The sequence below is a fragment of the Arvicanthis niloticus genome, chromosome 10, assembly GCF_011762505.2.
Source record: "Arvicanthis niloticus isolate mArvNil1 chromosome 10, mArvNil1.pat.X, whole genome shotgun sequence".
NCBI lineage: Eukaryota > Metazoa > Chordata > Mammalia > Rodentia > Muridae > Arvicanthis > Arvicanthis niloticus.
In genome coordinates, this window is record NC_047667.1 from 47,762,289 (window position 1) to 47,775,876 (window position 13,588).

Genomic DNA, 13,588 nt, shown 5'->3' on the forward strand with positions numbered 1-13,588 from the left:
TCTTCACAACTTGGAGGGTTTTTTTCCTCTCTTTAACAAACTCGATGTTATGAGACAACAATAAATTGAAGCATAACTTTATGACTCTTAACTGCTTTTTTTGTTAAAATCTGAAAAGTATTGATTTTTATTTGTGTCTTTAGAGACATTTAAAAAATGAAGCCCATCAAATAGTAAGTAGAGCTTCTGCACCACCAGCCCTGCCCTTTAAGACAGTCTTAATGTATAGCCCACACTGGTTCTGAACTCAAGATCTGTCTGCTTCAGCCTTGTGAACACTGGGGCTTCAGGCACATGCCAACATGCCTACCATGATCAGCAGTGTGTATGGTTTTTCACTTAAATGGTGTCTTCTGAAGATGATTCCTTTTTACTGTTTCCAAGAGCAAGAATCATCTCAGATGAGCACAGACAATTCTAGAGGAGTCACACAGCATTATAGTCACACTTGTTCAGAAACAAAGCCAGTATGCTCTAACTGTAGTGAATAAAACAGTACTTTGGCTCACTCTGTTTTCAGTGAGTCTCTGGAAAATGATGAGGATCTGAGAATGAGATATCTAGGCTCAGTCTCCTATTTATAGTCAGAGTCTGAATGTGACCAAAGAGCCATTTCTTACTACTTTTCTAGTTAAACAGAACTTGTACCATAGGTTTCTAGTAGTGATGTTCAAAATGACATCAATGTTCAAGACACTATTATTAGTAATTACAAATATTCAACTACTCAGAATGTATAAGAACTTGTCTGGCACGTATGGCATTAATGTGGGTCATTCCTTCTCTCATCTTCCTTCCTGTGTGTTTTTTCCCCATGTATTTATTCTTTTGCCTAACAGCAGAAGATGGATACAATTCTCACGTGCTACTTGGATACACGATCCCATCAGACTCCCATGAGCTTCAGTGTGGGAGCTTGAAATTTAGTTTCTAAGTTTCCCATGATTGTCTTTTTTTTTTTCTTTTCTTCCTGACCCCTTGCCATTCTGCAGTTTCCCCTTGACTTACCCAATCTGTAACAGTGACAGTTTGCTGCTTCTAAACAGAGCATTCAAATGAATTCGCTTAGCCAATGACTTCTGTGAAGTTGCCTTTTCTAATGGCGTTATTACTCAGTGATGCACAGATGTGGTATTTGCCCTACTGGCAGGCAAGCAAAGGTCTGGCAAAGAATGATAACCTGCTATTTCTTTAAGGAGCGCCAAAGACTTGTGCTTTACTCTGTTTTGGTTTTAGGGGAAATAGTAGCCATTTTGATTATGAAATCTGGTAGTATTTGTAAGTTGATTGTACGGTGTAAATGTCTACAGTTAACTGTTAAGGTTAGCTGGCCTTATAAAATGTAAAAGTAATGAAAATTTATCATTTTCTCTAAACCAGTAATTATCATCCTTGACAATATTTGTTTAAGCAACTCACTCTCCCTTTGGGGGATTATCTTGATGTAATACTATCTTCTGTGTTTTTCTGTACTTTCACTTGTGCCTACAGGACAGTGTACTTCCACTGTGGTCAAGTCCTGGGTCTGGGGACTCTTCCTGAGCTTGATGCTTGTGAGAAACAATTACTGTAGTTACTTAGTACCTGTTCGGCTTATGTTCAGGGTCAGTTTATTTTCACTAAATGGGATTCATTTGCTATTATTTTTATGTACAAATGGTGGTGGAATGGAATTTCACCATATTTTTCATTTATGCTTTTAAAGAATCAAGAGTTCAATATGTAAAATCTTTGTGTAAAAACCATCCATAATGATTTATTAAAAGATACAGCCAAGTTAGTTTTCAAGAGGAAGTAGTGACCTTGCAAATTAGCTGCAGTATTACACTATTACACTCTTACCCTATAAAAGGTTCCAGTGTGTTAAAATCTTAGTTGTTAATATATGCTTATAGTGTTGCAAAGGGACCTCATCCCTGGAAATAGAACTCAGATTGGACAGCCTCGCTGAGACAACAAGCAGTCTACTACTGACGCCATTTTACCTGAGTGAGTGCTTGTTTTACAGAAACACATTGAAGTCTACCTTGGACAGCTATGGCTTTTTTTTTTTTTTTTTTTTTTTTTTTTTTTTTTTTTAATACAGCTTTTTAAAATTTCCTGCTGAAATGACTTGCTGGGAGTTTTGGGTAAATTGTGCTAACATATTTTTTTTTTTAACATTCTCAGTCAGCTTTTCTGAGCCACTTCAAAGAGCTGATTTTGTTTTTTCAAAAGATACAGGAAATAACATTATTTGAAATTTTAAGATTCTATTTCTATAATTGCTAAAGGTGATTTCATAAGTAACAGATTTTAATTGATTGATCATTCTAGTTACATTAATAAAGAATGGGAAACTGCCACCCCCAGGAGCAAGTGACACCTTCTAGTAAGTGTTCTTGGTAGGTAGGTTTCAATACTACACTGAATAAGTGGGTAAAGAGCCCTTGGAATCCCACTGTAATAAAGGGACTTCCCTTAGCACTGGAATTGTTCTTAGAGCCTCTGGATTTCAGACAAACACTGAATTTCCCTGAACTTAACCTTGAGCAAAGTAACCTTCATTTTTACAAGAAAGTAAGGCATTGTAACCCAAGGTGGAAAACTTAAACTTTAAGACAATACTGTGTCAGAAAAATGTGTATTTAGAAAAGTGAAATCCTGTGGAGTTTGTTGTCCTAATGTATATTATATAGTAGATAAGGTGACCCTTTGCTTTTTGTTTGTTTGTTTCTGTTTTTGTTTTGTTTGGGTTTTTTTTGTTGTTGTTGTTGTTTTGGGGTTTCTTTTTTTTTTTTTTTTTTTTTTTTTTTTTTTTTTTATTGAAGACTCATTCTGGTTAGTTCTTCATTTGGTTTTGTGTTTTGTCTTTTAATGCTACATATGTAGACAGAGCTCACAAGTCTTTGGCTCCTGTGTTAGGTTGTACACTCAGAGTCATCTCATAACTGGAAACTGTCAGGTGGTCCCAGCTCCAGTGAGCTCAGGAAAGGGTCAAGGAAAGGATGCAAGACTGGGTGGATAGTGGGGTTTGGGTTTGGGTTTGGTCTCCTTTTTAAAAATGTCATTTTTATAATTTATTGGTGTAGCCTTGTTGGCTGTCATTTTACAGTAATATCCAAACCACCCCATAATTTTATTCCTCTACTTACAAGACTTTAAAACTGTGTTTCCTGTTTAGCTAAGACAGTCCTGGATTTTTTCCCCTAACTTTTCATTTATCCTCTCTTATCCTTTGTCGTCCCACCTTCTAGATGTAAAAGAAAAAAACTTCCCTGGCCATAGGCCTCAGCACCTCTGTAATGAGTCTGACTCTCCCGGAGTGATGCAGAAAGAGAACTAAGGTCATGAACAAACTTTTCACCCACCTAAATGCTTTCCAGTTGTGAGGTTCCTCTTCGTGTGTGGTCTTTTCCCTCTTACTCCTGCAACCCTTCCCTGCCTATGGTCAGTTGGTCTCACGGCTCACACCAGTCTCCTGAGACATTCTGCACTCATTATCACCTTTTTGGGTGGATTTTTCTTAGGTTTTTGTTTTGTTTTTAAAAAATAACTTTTAACATTGATTCATATTTGCTTGGGATAGAGCTTATGTAATTTACCAATCGTATTGATTGTATGTGATTGTGCCCTGCAGAGGTATACTTAACATGAGTAATCTTACGTTAGTAAAGGAGCCATGAAATTTGAGTCAGAATAGAGATGGCTTTATGGGTAGTGTGAATTCCCTTCTCAGAATCAGTGCTATAGAAGATACCGTTTTAAAAGGTTTTCCTATATTCCTGTATTTTCCATTGCCTCAGCACCCTATTATTTCCTGAGATTTTCTACCCACCTGGTCGCAAGGTTTTTTAAATCAAACGTTAAAATAACAGCTGACTTTTACATGAATGAATTTTGTGAAATGTTACATGTTCCAAATGTTTCCAATTGAGAACAAATGATGGGTTGGACTTCAGCCTGTGACCAACTCCTTACCTGCTGGCCAACAGTGAGGCTTTATTTAGAGGCATTATCTTCTGGAAGTTGTTTTTATATAGGAAAAAAAGAACCTTGCTTGAAATGGAACATTCCCTGTCTTGTTTAATCTGTTTAATATTTCCATTTTTAAACAGCCTTCAAAACAAATGAGGTGGGAAAAAAAGAACTAGGAGTGTGTTTAGGGCTGTCAAACTCTGGATCTGAACGAGTACATGTACCACTTGTTGCATATTCTTGAGAAGATTAAGGCCTTCTCTCTTAATTTTGTATTATTTGTGTGCATGTTGTTTATATTAAAGATGGCACATTTTGTTAAAATGCTATTTCCTTTATTAACTTGGAAACTGACTCAGCCTCTTGTTGCTCCTAATTAGGGTTTAAGGCTCTTGTAAGCTGCAGATAAAAGGATTCATTTTAACAAACAGAAGGAGGTGATTCACCTTTTGGATTGTAAATATATGAAAGTGTCTAAAGGTCTTTATCTGCTTTCTGTCAGCATTTATATTAAATGATAAATTAATGAGGAGGAACAGTGTGTAGTCTTTTTCTTGTAAATAAGTCTGCCACCTCGTTCTCGTCTTGGGATTGTTGATAAAAAATTCTTAAAAGCTAATTTATGCAAGTAAGCACACTGGGCATCAGTTTTCTCCAGCAGGAATTCATGTGGACTGAGTATACAGCAAGTGAGAGACAAGCCTGGTCAGTGAGAGACAAGCCTGGTCAGTGAGAGACAAGCCTGGTCAGTGAGAGACAAGCCTGGTCAGTGAGAGACAAGCCTGGTCAGTGAGAGACAAGCCTGGTCAGTGAGCTTGTCACAGCTTTATTTAGTCTTTTATATATAATGTCACTAAATATAATATAAGGTAACTATAATGTAAAGTATATCATATGATCTCTTATAGACCATACTTTAGTTAACAGTTTAGTGGCATGAAGGGAGGTGACTGGCTGGGGGAGATGGCTAAGTAGTTGAAAGTGCTGTCTTCTTTCGCAGGGGACCAGAGTTTAGCCCCTAGCACCCCCATCAGGCATCTTAGGACTACCTATAACTCTAAATTCAGGGATTCAACCACTGCATTCTGTCTTCAGATACATACATACACTTAAGGTCTTAAAAGAGGAGAATGAGTTATTATACATTATAAGACATTTATGAAATAAACTCAAATGTAGCATGTTGAAACAGTAACATACTTTTATATAATTATAGGAATGTTTGATTACATGTCGGGTATTAAATGGTAAGATGGAGGGTATGTTCAGTTCACAGTAACAACATAAGACAATGTCTTGTCTAAAAATATACTTTTATGTGCAGCCGTGCTTTGCTTTTGTGTGTGTGTGTGTGTGTGTGTGTGTGTGTGTGTGTGTGTGTGTGTGTGTGTCTCCAGTGCCTGTAGAGGCCAAAAAAGGCATCAGATTTCCTGAAATTTGAGTTACAGACAGTTGTTAGGGCTAGAACCTGGGTTCTCTGGAAGAACAGCATATGCTCTGAACTGCTGAGCCATCTTTCCAGCCCCCATATTTTTAAAAGATACATATATTAATATAGTTGGAATTTATTTTAAAATACTTACCAGTGAGAATTAATAGGGATTACCAGCAAAGGGTTATAACATCACCAATAATTACTAAATATGGGGACCACTGGTACCATGACTGACCTCAACAGGAGACATAGTTCAGAAAGTATGAGATAGTTAAGTGCTTGCAGCCATCATTGAAAAATGATGAAATCTAGAGAGGAAATTCCAAAACCAAGCCTGTCTGTTAAGCTTGCCTGCTTAGAATATAAGCAGGATAGAATTATCTGACCGGTTAGGCTGAAACTTACATAGACTAAAGTGAATTTGTTATATGTGCATAAATGTTTTGTCCTGGTGATGAGCTAACTGAAGTGATCAGCTAGTTAAATCATGCTTTCCAGCCTGTTGGCTATTAAAAATATGCCTGCCTCCCTCTTTCTGTTTTGTACACCTAACCTTAAAAAAGGATAGGTGGAAGAGTAGAAGGAAAGGGAGGAGCCAGAGGGGTCAAGGACAGCACAAAAAACTGACAGTATCAACTCATCTGAGCCCAGAGGGCCTCAAAGAGACTGAACCAGGGAGCAGTCAAGGGACCTGCCCTCTCCACATAGGTAGCAGTTGCGTAGCTTGGTCTTCATGTGGGACTCCTAACAGCGAGAGCAGGGCTGTCTCTGACTCCTGCCTGCCTTTGGGACCCTTCCCCCTTACTGAGCTGCCGCAATAAAAGATGCACCTTGTTTCACCACAACTTGGTCTGCCAAAGCTGGTTGTTATCCATGTGAGGCCTCCCCTTTTCTGAAGAGAAACGGAGGGGTGATTGGGTGGGAGGAAGGTGGAGGGAAAACTTTGGTCAGGATATAAGTAAATTAAAAAATAAAACATTTGAAAGAAAGGTTAGGCATGATATACCTTTAATCCCAGTACTTAGAGGAAGAGGCAAATGGACCTCTGTAAATTCAAGGTCAAGCCCAATCTACATAGCAAGTTCCAGGACAGCTAAGGATAGATACACAGAGAGATCCTTGTCTCACCTACATACACCCCCCCCCCCAAAAAAAAAGTAGGCTGGAGATGGTGGCACTGCCCATAAATGAAGCACCCCAGTGAACAAGAGTTGGAAGCCAACTTATCACATAGTAAATTTCAGTCCAGGCTGGGCTACACCTTGTCTCAAAACAAAAAGTGAATTTATCAACTACTAAACTTCCATATGCTTAACAAAGTGGAAGACAAGAAAAGTACCTTCTGCCAACAATGACTTCTAATTATGGGACTTGCCACAGGCTTTTTTAAATAGCTTACTCTTGCTGGATATGGTAGCACACCTTTATTTCCAGAGGTTGGGAGACAAGGGCAGGTGAGTCTCAAGGCCAGCCTGGTATAAAGAATTCAATGCCAGGCCAGTCAGGGTTACATAGTGAGCCTTTGATTCAATAAGATGACAACATTAAACAGAATTATCAAAGAATCGTAATTATCTTCAGAACAAGAAGCTGTGAGACTGAACAAGACTCAACTTCATTGTACAAGGCCCTAAGTTTGATCCCTAGCACCATCCCAAAAGAAAATTATATACACGTGTGTGTGTGTGTGTGTGTGTGTGTGTGTGTGTGTGTATTTAACTGTGCTTGGCTGGTGAAGATTTCCGGAGGAAACTGCAGTGAAGGTAAGTGTGTTGGTGTATAGAGAGGGGACTGGGATGTTAAAGATTGAGATTCCTAGTAAAAGAAGAGAAGGTATATGAATTCTGAGGGAAGAGACTGAGTTCATTACACCTACTATAGAGGCAGCTGGAGAGGTGTTGCTTGTAGCTTTCCCTACTCACCAAAGCTCTGGGAACGGGCCATACTACCAGCCCCCACCCAGCTTCCCTTGAATCCAGGGATAAAAGAGAAGGTAGGGTCCCATGGCAAAGGCTGTAGACCATGCCAGTGTGGTGGCACTAGTCCCTAATTGCAGATTCGATCAAGTTCAAGGCCAGCCAGCTTCAGCTACACTGGCAAATAAAAGGTCCTGAACTACATGAGACCTATCTCAAAACTAAAAATAAAATGGCCTTGTCCTGATAGTAAAGAAAATGTAAGAAGAAGGTAGTATGCAGGGAAATACAGAGTCTAGATTTGTGTCTCTTTATTCACAATTATTGAAAAAAAAATTATACATGCCTCTCACTTGTGCATGGTGTTCACTGAGCCCTAGGTAAAGTGCAGTCTGTTTCAGCTGGTCTGGGGTGGAGCTTTGAGGCACATGATCACATGATGCCAGTGTTCATTGTGTTCAGTGTGGCCAAAGAGTACACCTGCATAAGACCATAATAGGTGATTTTAGAAATAGATCTGATTTGTATCTGAGACATCTTAGTGAAATGATGAGATGTAAGATATAATCAGAACAGTGTATGTATATACCTGAAGACTAAGGGGAAAGGGGTGATTTTTTTTTCTTTTTTCTTTCTTTTATTGCATATTTTCTCTATTTAAATTTCAAATGTTATCCCCTTTCCAGGTCTGCCCTCTGGAACCCCCTATCATATTCCCTCTCCCCCTGCTCCCCCACCCACCCACCCACCCACCCACTCCTGCCTTCCTGCTCAGGCATTCCCCTACACTGACTGGGGCATCAAACCCCCTCAGGCCCAAGGGCCGCTCCTCCCACTGATGTCCAACAAGGCCATCATCTGCCCCATATGTGGCCCGAGCCATGGGTCCCTCCATGTGTACTCTTTGGTTGGTGGTCCAGTCCCTGGGAGCTCTGGGGTCTGGCCGGTTGACACTTGCTCCCCCCACGGGTCTGCAAACCCCCTCATCTCCTTCAGTCCCTTCTTCAACTCCTCCATCAAGGAAGGAAAGGGGTGACTCTTAGATGGGTTTACATCAGTAGAAGTGGGTAAATTAAATGGAAGAGCCAGGATCCCTAGGGAGCATGAGCCAGTGTAGAGGTAACGAGTCTCAATGAGGCTTGCAGGAGTTTGGGTTGCTTTTTGTTTGTTACTTTTGGGTCTTTCTATTTCTTTTTGGAGATTTGTTGTGTGTGTATTATGTGCACCATGTGTGTGCCTGGTGTCTGTGGAAGTCAGTATTGAATCCCCTGGAACTAGAGTTTTGAATGGTTGTAGCCCACCATGTGGGTGCTGGAAATCAAACCTGGATTCCCTGCAAGAAAAATGGACCTAGCTGCTGAACCAGCTCTCCAGCCCAGAGCTGAGCAGAGTCTAGGAGGCTGGATTAAAAACATGGAGTCATTTGGGTTTTTTCCTTTAGTCCTTAAATACCAATATAGATGTCAAGCTGGACATTGACATGCTGAATCTGTTGAAAGTGAGGCTGGGTTTCCAATTGCAATAGGCTTATGAGAAATTAGGGCCTGAACCAGCACAGAGGGATGAAGTAGAAGGAGAGGGGTTGAGAGATAGGCTGCTTCTGTGTGGTGACTTCAAGACAGATGACAGTGCTCCTAAGTTCCCTTGACCAAGCAGTAGATGTGTTTGGACATCCTTTTTGTGGCATCAAAGCCCTTGGGAATAGTTGCAGGGAAGCCTACAGTTACTTCAGTCTGTTGTACATACTCCTAACTTCCCAAATCTATTAGGACCCAAAGGTTCTCTCTTGTACCTCTTTGTCTCTACACATGCCCTGTCATGTCTAAACTAAAGCTTTTAGTCCCTGGATAGTTAGGATGCACCTAGACTCAAGGCATGGCATTCCTGTTTCCCCATGGTGGGAGGGTCTCTTGTGGTTTTGGGTTTTATTATTTAATCTGTATTAGGTTTTTTGTTTTTGTTGTTGTTTTGGTTTTTGTTTTGTTTTTGTTGTTGTTGGGTTTTTGTTTGTTTGCATACATATGTCTGAAGCACATGCATGCAGTACCCAGTGACACCAGAAGAAGGCATCAGATCTTTTGGAAGTGAAGTTAGAGAGTTGAGAGCTGCCCTGTGGGTGCTGGGAATTGAACCTGGAACCTCTGGAAGGGTTGTCAGTGGTCCTACTAACATCTCTACTGTTGAGCCATCTCTAGCCCTGGCCTCAGATCTTTAACTGAGTTCTGATAGTTGTCATGGTACATTCATTCCCATACCCGTATGTCCTTGTCCCTTAAATGAACTTGTAAGGTTTTTCTAAAGCAAGACTTGGAAGATGTGTGAAAGACGCAGTATAGTCCTATGACTGAGCTGTGGTCATCACAGTTCACACGTTTGCCCCGGCTTTAGCCATGTTTCTTCCTGCTGCTTCCAGGCCAGACTACGTCATCCCAGTGTCGCTGGGGGTTCTCCCACTCTCCATGACTTCATGCTCTGCTTTTCCTCTATGGTTTTTTCTTACCGCCTACAACTTCTGAGCTAATGTACATGCAATGAGCTTTGTCCCCATGCAGCTCTTGTGCCTGCCACCTCCTGACCTTGATTAATGTTTGTTTGTTTGTTTGTTTGTTTGTTTGTTTGTTTTATGTGCCCTAGGCATGAAGCAGCTTTGGCCATCAAGCCAGGCATCATCAATCTTGGATGAATACCTGCTGTCTGCTCTGCCCTGTCTGATATAAGAACACCACTACCACAAGGTGTCTCTTTGCCCACTGCCTGGGGGTAGTTCTGTTTCTTAAGAAGCAGTAAAAGGCTCGATAATCTCTCCATTAAGGTAGGTATCAACTGTTAAATCAGAAAAAAAAGAAAAAAAAGAAAAAAGAAAACTCTGCACCTCTTCAAACATGAATGTTTACTGAGTCCTATCTCATTGGGAGCCCACAGTGTGTGCTCTGAGCATGCTCAGTAAATATTTGCTCTTGTAGTTTGATTTCCCTGAAACCCAAACCGAACTTTCTAGCTGTTCTGAGGACTGGAACAAATTCCAGTAAGCTACTTCAAGACCCTGGGGAAAGCAGCCAACATGATAATGCCTGGCTGGCTCTCGATGGGCTTCAGCCCACTTTAATTATCACCCTAAGATGCTGTTAACACCCTAAGATCCTTTTTTTGGCAATCCAGAGGAGCTGGGCATGCCCTTGCTTCGGGGCTCTGTGTTTTGCCAAAGCTCCATGGAAGGGAGTTACTCAGTAACCACAGGACGATCCGAGCCACTGTTTACTCCTTGCCAAGGTCTTACTGTGGGGTCCAAAGACAAGAACACCATAGCCCAGGACATGAGGCAACAGGCAAAGACCAGATAAATTACCTGCTCAAGGTAACTTATGTAGACTAGAGGCTGGTGCAGAAAGGAATTAATGACCTGGAGGAGGTCACAAAGTTAGGAGGGAATCAAATATAATATTCTTTTGTCTCAATGGCTTGTCAAACCAACCCTTAAGAGCAAATCACTGGAAAACTCCGTGTGTGCTTTCCAGTCTTGTTTCCACTCGGCACGGAGGAAAATGGCTCCACACAGAAGTAGGGAGTCCTCCCAAGTCTTTACCTGACACAAATACCTCAGAAGGCAGTGAGATGATTCAGTGGGTCAGAGTGCTTGCCGTGCACACCTGACAACCTGAATTCATTCCTGGAACCTCATGAAGAGCTAACTGCAGTGGCACCCGTCTGAAACACCACAACTCCTATAGTGAGCAGAGGCAGAACTGCCTGGAAGCTCCAGGGCTAGCTAGCCTGGAATGTACAGCAAGGTGAAAACATCGAAGACAAAGGGGAGAACCAACCCCTCTAAAAGTTGTCCTCTGAGCATATATGTTCATATATATATTGAAGCATGTGTGTACATATATGGTATGTACACAGCTGACACATACACACACACACACTCAAACTAATAAAAAGAATGTTTTTAAAGTTTCGTTTTTAGTGCTGGGGAATCAACCCCTGGGTCTAACTTACTTTTACAGAGCATGACTCCACCTCTGAACTACATCCCTAGCCCCTTATAAATAGTTTGCCTCCATCCAGTTCTGGATATGAATAAAGTCTCCAAAAAAAATTCGAATGCCTTTCTTATATCTTATACAGTTAATAAAATACTTAATGGAGTATGAGAGTGGGAATGCAGTCCCGAATTAGTTTGCCTGGAAATAGTCTTTTTTTTTTCCCCTCCTTTCTTGAACCAATCTAAGATGACCCAAAAGAAAAGAGATTTGGCATCATCCAGGCCAGTGAAAGCCGAGGGGAGCTGTATGTGCATGAAGCTGAGGCCAGGCTGGTAGCGAGGACTCTGAGGAGACCAGCTGCAGCACAGACGTGTTGCTGGAAGCAGCCAGGGGACAATGCAACTCAGCACAGCAGCACTGTCTTTTGAGTGTTGTGTTTCTGATGGCAATGTTGGATGACGGAGAATAAGACAGGTGTTTGCTTCTTGGCCAAGAATCACGATCAGATGCTTCTCTTTCAGGAATGGGATCCCGGGTAGCATATCCAAAAATGTTGGGTTCAACAAGCTGAGAGTCAGGAAATGCTTGGGCTGGTAACTTCCAGGTCTTTGGAGCAGTTACGACTTCATCATGCAACATGGATACTCAGCTGCCAAAAAGAACTGGCCACGTGATGCAGAGACTGTGGTGGCTGCGCTCCTCTGGGATGCGTGTCAGACATGTGCATGCTCTAATACAATATCTGTAGCCAGTGAGAAAGCCTCTAAGGTCATTTCTGGGGCATGGATGTTTGAGGGCATTATGACCAAACTTGTGACTATCTAGAGGAAAAGAAGCAGATGGGAGAGGTTGCATGAGGAAAACAATCGGCTGAAGCAAAGGGATTTAGAATTGATACCAGCCTGGGCCACATAGTAAGAAAGACCTTGTCTCAAAACCCAGAGTGGGAGGAAAAAAAAAAAAAAAAAACCAAGGGGACACTGAGTTGTAGCCAGAGAACATGGACAATTCCTTAATAACACACAGAAGACCTGTGAAAGGGGCTGGAGAGATGGCACCGTGGTTAAGAGTGTGAAGCAGGTATCAAGGGAGGGGCCTGGACCGCCTCTCCCCTAACTTCGTGATGGGGGCAAGTACTCAAACCAAGTAAACAGCTGTTTGTTTTTCCCATCTGTAAGCGTGGCACAGTAACATCCTGGTAGAGCAGGTGAAGCAATGTCTGGAAAGCAGCCAGTGTAGATTCTGGTATATAGTATTTTGAAACCGCACTTCATCTTTGGGTGTTTGGAATTTGATACAGTCCAATAGCTAACAGCAAGATAATGGTTAACTTGGGCTGGAGAGATGGCTCAGTGGTTAAGAGCACCATCTGCTCTTCCAGAGGTCTTGTTGGGCCTTATACCCTTTTCTGCCCATCCGTACGCATCCTCCGTATGTTACAAAAGGCACACCACCATAATACTCGCCAGTCATCTTCTTCCCACCCACATGCTCTAGGGAGCCTTCCTTTTAGTCTAGAGAGAGGACCACTGCTTTCCCAGGTGGTTACTGGTGGCTGAGAGCATGCCTATGCAAGCAGTCCACAGCCTGCATTGCTGAGGTGGAACGGCAGCCCCAGGAACAACCTTCTTGTCAGGGAATTCAGCCGTTTGCATTCCCCAGAGTGAAGGCAGAAGGGCTGCTCCCCGTGGCTTTAGCAACATGTGTGGTCTAGCTCTCTCTGAACTCTTTTTCCTTTCTCTTTTGAAGATGGGATGGCCAGGGATTCATTGTGCAGCTCAGGCAGGCCTCCCAACCCTTAAATCCTGCCTCCGTTTTCTGAGTGCACTACCTTTTCTGTGTATGTGTGTGTGTGTGTGTGTGTGTGTGAGAGAGAGAGAGAGAGAGAGAGAGAGAGAGAGAGAGAGAGATTGAGAGAGAGAGACCTTGAAAGTTGCTTAAATTAGCAGGTGAAATATGACGAAAACTAGTATTAATATATATAGAAGCCTAATCATGTTCTGTATGCTACTTATAAACTTTCAAAATGTCACTTCATAAAAAGGAGAGAGACTTTGCTGGCAGCAGTTTCAGTAATGAGGGCCAGATTTTCTCAAATTAACTGGCCTATGTACTTCAAAAATGCCAATCATGATAGCCAGAGTGAGCTGGAAGGTGAGGGAGACAGCTCAGTGGATAAAGTCTGGTGACCCGAGTTTAACCCTCAGTGGCCACAAAGGTGAAAAGAGAAAACCAACTCCACAGAGTTGTTCGACCTTCACACATGCCGTCACACGTGTGTACCTGTAACCACACAC